At 36.2% G+C, this 8,868-nt stretch overlaps 1 long non-coding RNA gene across 1 annotated transcript; it reads left to right on the top strand.

Moving 5' to 3' along the window:
- Nucleotides 1–271: 271 nt before the first annotated feature.
- On the top strand, nt 272–1,521 carry LOC122040089. Its single transcript, XR_006128504.1, has 3 exons — nt 272–917; nt 987–1,194; nt 1,452–1,521. It is a non-coding gene; the product is annotated as an uncharacterized LOC122040089 (long non-coding RNA).
- Nucleotides 1,522–8,868: the final 7,347 nt, after the last annotated feature.

Below are 8,868 nucleotides of genomic sequence, written 5' to 3'. Positions count from 1 at the left end.
TATTTCCGATTGATATTCACACCCCTCTATCGAATTACACGATCCAACACTACGGACTCCCGTTGTAAAATACCGAAAAAATGTCGGATAATGATAAGGGAATCTTCTGGAATTTTTGAAAATTTTTGTGGAATTTTTCGGAGTTCGTATGGACGAGTTTACGGGGATAAAAACGGGGTCCGGAAAAGCCTGTTTGGTTTTCCCCAATTAAAAGAGGAAATGTTTGATTTTCCTTTTTAATTTAGTTTTCTTTTTCTTTATTTCTTTTCCTCCGATCCCCTACTGTGCCGTTTCCTCGCCCGAGCCTACCTCCGTGCGCCACTCTTCTTCCCCCGCCGAACCCGAGCCCTAATTGCTCCTTGCCGGTTTCTTTTCTTCTTCCCGAGCCCGATCCTTCTTCCTCTCCCGCGTGGCCGCGAGCCCTACCCGACGGTGGTTCCCCCATCTCTCCTCGCGATTTAACCTTCGGCCAAGTCTCTCCCAACCTTCTTCTTCTCTTCTCTTGCGTGCCGACGCCGCCTTTCTTTCTTCTTCCCTGCCCAAACGCCGGTGACGCGTGAGCCCCGCCGGCCGAGTCTTTTCCTCTCTTCCGGCAGCGTATCGTCGAATTTCCTTGTGCCCTAGTTTGGGTGTACAGCCGCCGCTGCACCTCTACACAGTGTCGCCGTCGTTTGCCCTAGTGCCGGCTAGCCGAACCTTAGAGCGTTGCTGGCTCACCGTGCCCTAGTTTTCCGACGACAATTGTTTCCTCTCTGCCGCATCTCTGCACAGTGCAGCCGCCCCTTTCCGATTTCCTTTGTGCTAGCCACCGAGATTTCCCTCTGTGCTGCCACCACCTTCTCTGACTGTAGACCAGTGTTGAGCTTTATGCTTGATAGTTTGATTGTGCGAAGCTGTGCCCTAGCCGGATCTTGGAGGTAAGCAACGTAACCTGTGGGTTGTTGAGATGTTGTGTGATCGATTCATATTTTTCCCTTGCTCACCAGAGGCGTGGATTGTTGAGGAAATCGAGTGGTGGAGTCTTCTTCCGGCAGCAACCCCTTATGTTGAGGAATCAATGGAAAGTGGACTGTTGATTTCCTCTAGACCTTACGGGAGGAAGACTCCAGCAGGGAAGCTTGTTTCCAGTGGTGTTGTCTTGGTTCCGGCAACACTTCTTTGGCTGCGGATCAATAGCAGAGATCTATGATTGAGGTAAGGAGTAGGGTAATAGATTCATGTTGTTGATGAATTAGGTATGTATTGAAATAGGGGCTAAATCAGGTAAGATACTATGATGGGTTATTTTATTGCAAGCCCTAATTCGAATGAATTAATTAGAATTGAATGAGGAGTTAAATGATCCAATTAGGATTTATAATTGGATTTGGATTTATGTTAGCTTCTCGAGGATTTGATTTAGCTAATTAATTTGTATTCAATTAGCTAAATCTGTATACTATGTATTACAGGACTGTGACGCGAGATGAGCAACTCGACGTTTGATTTGGATCGGATACGACCCTTCCTATTGGAGGCGGGTACCTTGACTTATCTTTTTGATATGTCTAGTAGGTTATAGTCTTTAGTAATAATTATGTTCGTCCTTATTTCGGTACGTCACTACCGGATACTCGTTACATGCTTGTTTGCTCACCTGTTATGCATTTTATGCTAGTATCCATATGATTATATATATGCTCAGTGAGGTAGTGACATACCATGCTTGTTATGTTCAGGACTTAGGTTTTTGATATCCTATCTGACCTGTGTACTTTAGTTCTTCGTATTTGACCATCGATATTACAGTACTCATTTTATATATATGGATATGGTCATGTTGATCACTTTATTGCTATGCTTAGTGCTATGCATCATGATTGCATGCTGCGCGATTGTCGGCTCCACTATGGTTGAGCACATCGCCAGTTACATGTACTGCACACACCACCACTCATGGATTAGTGGTATATCAGACAGTGGCTGGCGGTGACTTTGTTTAGCTCCGTTGGTCCGAGGACTCGCGTGGTGGCCGTGACAGTTCCGCCTGTTTGGCTCAGTGGCATTTAGTGTAGCGTGGTAGCCGTGACAGTGGACTCTGTTGGCTCCGTTGGTCGTGACTCGGTGGTGGCCAGAGATACCTCCCCGATCGTGTCAGGAGACGAGAGCATTGAGCCCCATTTATGATTTGGGGTCGGAGGACGGAGTATTGACAACATCCCGTCCACTCGGTCACTCATCGTTATGGTGATGATAGAGTGCACGGTTATCAAAGCCCTCCCACTCGGTCTCACCATGTGTGTGAGATGACTAACTGGCGTCAAGGGCATCATTGGCATCATATACATTTATGCATTTACTACTTGTGTTTCGCACTTATATCGCGTTTGGATGGATCGTATGTTTGACGTCATCTGATTTATGACACTTCCGTTCTGACGACCTGATTATTCTGATAGGTGGCCCTGGTGAGTACAGAACTCTTCAGCCCTTTTCTTTTATGCATTACCTTCTTTTGTTCAGGAGACTGTACTCCATAGTTATTACTATGTGTTATAGTTTACTATACATGTCAACTAGGTATCTGCTGAGTTGTTGAACTCACCCCCGGGGACACTATTTTTTCAGGTAGCAGGTTGTTTATGGAGACGCTTGGAGTATCCTGGCTGCCGGTCCCCACATCACATCAGAAGACATGTCTACGCGTTTTGTGTACTTTTACTTCGGTATTTATAATTGGTGTATTTAGCTTTGTGTTCCGATTTTATTTCTGGAATTGTTATATTGTTGTGTTGTGTTGTTGTGTGGTGTAAGCCTAGCCGGCTAGCAGTCATGTATTTTGGATTTCTATCGTTTTTCTGCTGTGTTTTATATTTTGTTCCAGCCGAGTGAGCTGATGATATATATATAACTGCGTGGTTGTGTGTATATTCCAGCCGCCTGTGGCTGATGTATATTATGTCTGTAGAAATGCTTCAGATTGTCATCCGTACAGGAGAGGTGCTGTCGAAATTTCTTCGGACAAAGACTTTCTCGGGGCGTGACACCCGTCCATGCACTTGTCAATTTGGATTCCCGCTAAACTCTCTCTCAATGGCGTAGGATAGTCATGAGGGGGCCGCAGTACCATGTTTTTTTAATAGGGCATTGTACCATACTGCTAAGTAGTCATTGGAGGAATAAGTGATCTCTAGTTTCCAGTGTTGACTTGCACCAAATTCATGAATTATCCTCAAGAAACATACCCCTTTGGATCAGTCTAGCCTTCATATTGATCTTGTTATACAATATCAGCCAGATAGATACTTTTTTACCTTTGAGCACTCTAATAACACACCATACCTTTTCTTAATTTTCATTGAAAAACCCCGTATGAGATAGCAGTTCATAAGCAACTTTAACATTGTATTCACTGTTTGAGCTCCATAACCAACTGATACAATATCTAATCCCTAGCACGATCTAAATCTGCTCTACTATATGGGTAACATTTTTCTCTTTTACTTCAACAAATTTATCTGAAGATGTTTGAAACAATTGACCAGTTGCTATGACATCTAAATCTCTTTCCACATAAACAACCAGAAGCTATTAGGATATGCATTGTCAATCCAATGAGAGCCTTTAAAGTAAAGTAGTGGAGTGTTACCAAGTTTTTTGTATTATCTCTACCTCATCAATCCACTCCTGTTCTTGGGCTTGATGATCATCAACTCTGAATGTGCTGAGGACTTGTTGCCTTGATCATCATTTCCCCGTTATCTACATGTTCATTTACTTTATGAGGCATAATTAGTTGGTCATATATAATACAGATAGATGTACCTATTTGAAATATTTATGTGAAAATTAAAAAATAATATTCGTAATAAAGTAAGAGTTGAGGGATCAATATGTAACGCATATTTGATTGAAGAAGCAACTTTCTACTGCTCTTATTATTTTGTTGATAATGTGAAAATCAAATATCGTAAATGTCCTTGAAGTTCTTATTATACTCAACCGACATACCCAAAGATACTTTCTATTTTCAAGTTTCATGGTAAGATTATCGGTGCAAATATTTCTAAATGGTTAAATGCATAAAATATCATGTTGCCAGAACATATATACTCTTAAACTATGAAGAGGTCAAACTATACATAAGGTAATAGTTCAAATATATATATATATATATATATATATAATACAGTATTGAAGAATATTTGATATGCTATCTAATATGTCCTTAAATTACCTTTTTTGCAACTTATACAAATAATAACTACATTTATAAAATCCATTAGTAAGTGTAAGTGAGGTAGAGAGGATGAATTTGCATATTAGTTTTAAACTTATGTAAGCTAGCAATTAACTTATTTATTACAATGCAACTGTATTCTATATGCATCTAATATATATCATCACTACTGTTATAGGCAAATAATTGTAGAATATCAAATGTGTAAAATAAAAGACTAAAAAATAATCTTGCATTACGATCTTTCTGTAACATAACAATTTACTCAAGTTATTATGTTAAGGGATTCAGATTTCACGTGGCCCATCGCGATTCACAAAAGCTTACGTATAATTTTGATGTTCGCATAAAACGATCCATAAATAACAATGCTACTCAATTTCATTATTATGGTAGACTTGAGGAAATTATATTGATTGAGCCAGCTTTACCTTTAAAAAGGTGTATATTGTTCAGATACTCATGGTATGACCCAACTCCAAAAACAAGTACCAAAATATATCGTTTCTATAATTTAGTTGAGGTTAACACAAACAAAAGATTCAACAAGTTTGAGTCTTTCATCTTTGTGATACAAGTTGATTAGGTATTCTATCTTGAGTACCCAACAAAGAGGAGAAGACCTAGTGAATATTTAGCAATGTGTCAGATAAAGCCTCAATCAACAATACAAATGTCGAACACTATAACTACCCAAAACCATGATGCATATCAAAATGAAGAAGTTGAGATATACTCAGTTGATTCAGAAATACAATCCACATCATAATTATTTGTAGATGTTAATGCCACTTACGATGAAATAAATGATGGAGAGATGTCTAAAAGTGAGGAGGCTGATGTACCCATGAAGTCTAGCGATGAGAACTTACAAAATGTTAATTTAGTTGATTCAGAATGACACCAGGTGATTAAAAATTATTAACAATGTCATGGTATATTGTATGAATTTTTTTTCCATCTCCCTAGTTAGAAGATAACATTATATCAAATCTATATATCTTATATTGTGTTCATGCATATATAGTCATGCAATAAGTATAGACACCACATGGTGACCAAGCTATTTTGTGAGTTGTTGGTGACTAGTAAGTAATTTTATATTTAGTAATTATTTTAGTACTTTATCTTCTTTTTAATTATCACACATATTTAATACATAACATTTTTCCATGTAGTTTGTCTCAGATGATCACCAAGTAGCATCTTATATATTTAAAAAGTTTAAAGAAGGATTGTCCCCTATTGGTACTATATGGGGGCTTGTAGACCATAACATCAAGAATTTTTATTATTGTAAATTTTTTGTAAGTATTTTGAATATAAAATGTATTTGTAGTTAACATGATATTAATTGTCAAAATATATTATTATAGAAGAGATATATTTGGGAGGTGGGCCAGGAGAAAACGTTCAAAAATATTTGGAATATCTACTGCTCTAAACTGTACAAGGGCATATTGTATAAGTGGAGGCAAAGGAGCACTAGGTCATTCGAGGTCCCTGATGCAATTTGTCAGTCTTGGAGAGCCATTTGGGCTATCCAGCATTGGTAGGACAATTCATCGATTGCTCGAAGCAATTGTAATTCAGAGCTTGTTAGGCTAAGTACCGAATCCACAAAACATATTGTTGGATCTCGTTCGATTATGGAGCATGCCTCTGATTTAGTAAGTTTAAAATTAATTTATATAAATATTTCTTACATATGTTTTGTTATTGATTTTCATGTATTTGTATTTTCTGTACATAGGTTGTTGAATTATAGAAACCTCCCACTTGTTAGGAGATATTTAACAAAACTTATAAGAAGAAAGATGGGTTATTTGCCGATCGACGTTCTTTAGCAATTAACGTAAGAATATTAAATTTTGTAAATATATTTGTAGACTTTATGTGGAGATTAATAAAATTATTATTTTGACAAAAAAAAGCAATGCCCACTAGAGTTATTGAGGCATCTCAGCCTAGGGCGGAGGGAAAGAGGTCACAACCTCTTTCCATCGATGGGGTTAATAACATTTATTATGATATTGTCGGTGAAAGGAACAAAACCTCCCTCTACGAGCTTGACTCTCAGGCTAAAGTTATCGATGAGCAAATGAGGGCTCTAGGGATCAGGAGTTGTCCTAGTTCCTCATCCTTATCTAGTGAGGAACAAGAATTACGGGAGAAAAATGAGGACTTGTGGACTCGACTATCGTCATTGGAGGAGACAATGGCCGGGAGGGACGTTGAGATACAATAGATGCGATAGCGACATGCTCAGACTAAGGAGATATTTCACATATGTAAGCATGTGTAGCAACGTTGTCTCCGGATTCATAAATGTACTACCTACATCATTTGGAGTTTCAGGAGACCCAGGATCCCAACTATTCTCTTACGGAGTAGATAATTTTGAGGTATGTTATTGTTTATCTTAACTTTTAATTTTAGTTAAAAATAATGTTATTTTTTATAATTATATGCATCTCTGATTATATTATATATTTTCATAATCATTTTTAGATTTTGCATATTTTTATCTCAGGGTATGTATTTTTAAAAAATGCCCACTAGGTAAACTAGTTATCAGTTTAAGATAAGTAATTATATCTTTTGTTGGGACCGAAGGATATCCACATATTTCCACAATAGCATGATATTATCCACTTTGAGCCTAGGCCCTTGTGACTTTGCTCTTGCACTACCCAAAAGGCCTCAAGCCAATGGAAATATCCTGCATCCTTTTAATCCCATGATTTTTTTCAAATTTTTTCAATGTGGGACTTTAATTGAACCCCAACAATATCGTATTTTCTATTTATAACTAATCTCAATGAAATTTCATGTAGAACCTAGAGATGATTTTGTTTATGATTTGATTAGAATGTATTATATTTGATTACTGTCTTGTTCTTTATTTTAATTAGGATGACAAAATTTATCTTATATTAGATTTAGGCCTTTTTGGATTTATTATTATGTATCTATTGTTCATTTTAATTCATATAGATTGTTGTGTTGTTTGTAATGTGTTGTACGTTTGTTATGTGTTTTGAGTTTGTTATACTGTAATTGTTGATATGTAAGGAGTTTGTTGTGAATTTTGTTGTTATGTATTATGAGTTTATTGTGAAAACTATCATTTATGATGGTTCGAGTGAATTAGATTTATATGTAAATAGAGAAAAAAAAAATGAAAAAGTCATATCTCACGATCGCCATCAACGACATATTATTGGAATATCCGTCGAAATTAGCGATGGATATTTGAAATATCCGTCGCTAATTGCTGAACGTTGATACTCTCTTTGATACTGTATAGGATTAAGTAATTAGCAACGGATATTTATATATATGTCGCTCCTTTTAGCGACGAAAATTAAAATATCCATCGCTAATACCTTCAACAGAAATTTGACTCCGTTCAGCTAGTAGCGACAGATATTTTAATTTTCGTCGCTAGAAGTATTGATGAATATCAAATATTTATTACTATAGCATATCAACGACTAATATCTACGCTACGATATGTATTCCGTCGTTTCCGTTGCAATATGCTTCTAGCGATGGAATATGTCCATCGATATTTGATACATTTTTGGTGTGAACTATATATGATCTGCCTCTTCCATAAGTAATTGGACCACTTCAACTACATTAGTCCTCACCTAATAAAGCTTATTTGGTACGTTGCACTATCAATATCCCGTTTTAATTAGCTTCCTTCATGCCTAGTTTGTCCAAAGTGGATGTATATCAAATCATATGACTGCATTATTTTTGAGGAGTCTTCATTTGCTCTCAATTCATCAGTTATTGACGACAACACAAGACGACCAATAATTCCACTGTCACTACTGTACGAGCATGATTTCCACACAAAGAGTTTGCTGATTACTGCACCATTTGAAGTCAAAAGATTAGTCAAAAACGTTTCATATCTCTGCCACTGCTTTCCTGAAGGAGTGCAAAAGAAGAGATGCCTCATCTAGAATGTTAGACTGACTAATCACATGAGTTTACAAATTGCGTTTCTTAATTGTATGATAACTAACTAATCCTTGACTTACTGTAGATGAAACACAAAAACAATGATAATTTGGTTTATTAGACATTACAAATACTAAAGTTCGTTAAATTAAGAATAGCATTGTGTTCATGACAAGGATGGGTTAGGCTCCGAAGTTGACAATCTTTGGACAATATAATCAATCAAGTATTATTATAATGGGTGGTCGTAGATAAAAAGAGTGACTGATCATTGACAGAATTATATAATTTTTTTTGACTTTTTAGCTTTAAATGTGGGTTTAATATAAATGCTTGATTGTTGCTTGAAATATGGATTTAATATTGTTATTTGGAAGGCAATTTTATTAAGAGGTGCCAACGTAGTGTGGATATTTTTTTTTGTTTGTTTGCTGCAGTATTTCTAGAGTCTACTCTCTCAACAATGTTTTAATACTATATATATATATATATATATATATATATATATATATAAAAGTCATCTCCTACGCGTGCAATATGATGCGATTTTTTTTATTTTTTTAATATTTTAAATTAAAAAATTAATTAAAAAAATTAACATTTCCTTATATAAATTTCTAATACATTAATATATCTTCTCAACATATTACAATACTCAATAAATACTTAAA

Source organism: Zingiber officinale, chromosome 2A (genome assembly GCF_018446385.1).
Source record: "Zingiber officinale cultivar Zhangliang chromosome 2A, Zo_v1.1, whole genome shotgun sequence".
NCBI lineage: Eukaryota > Viridiplantae > Streptophyta > Magnoliopsida > Zingiberales > Zingiberaceae > Zingiber > Zingiber officinale.
This window is presented reverse-complemented; position numbering and strand designations above follow the sequence as displayed.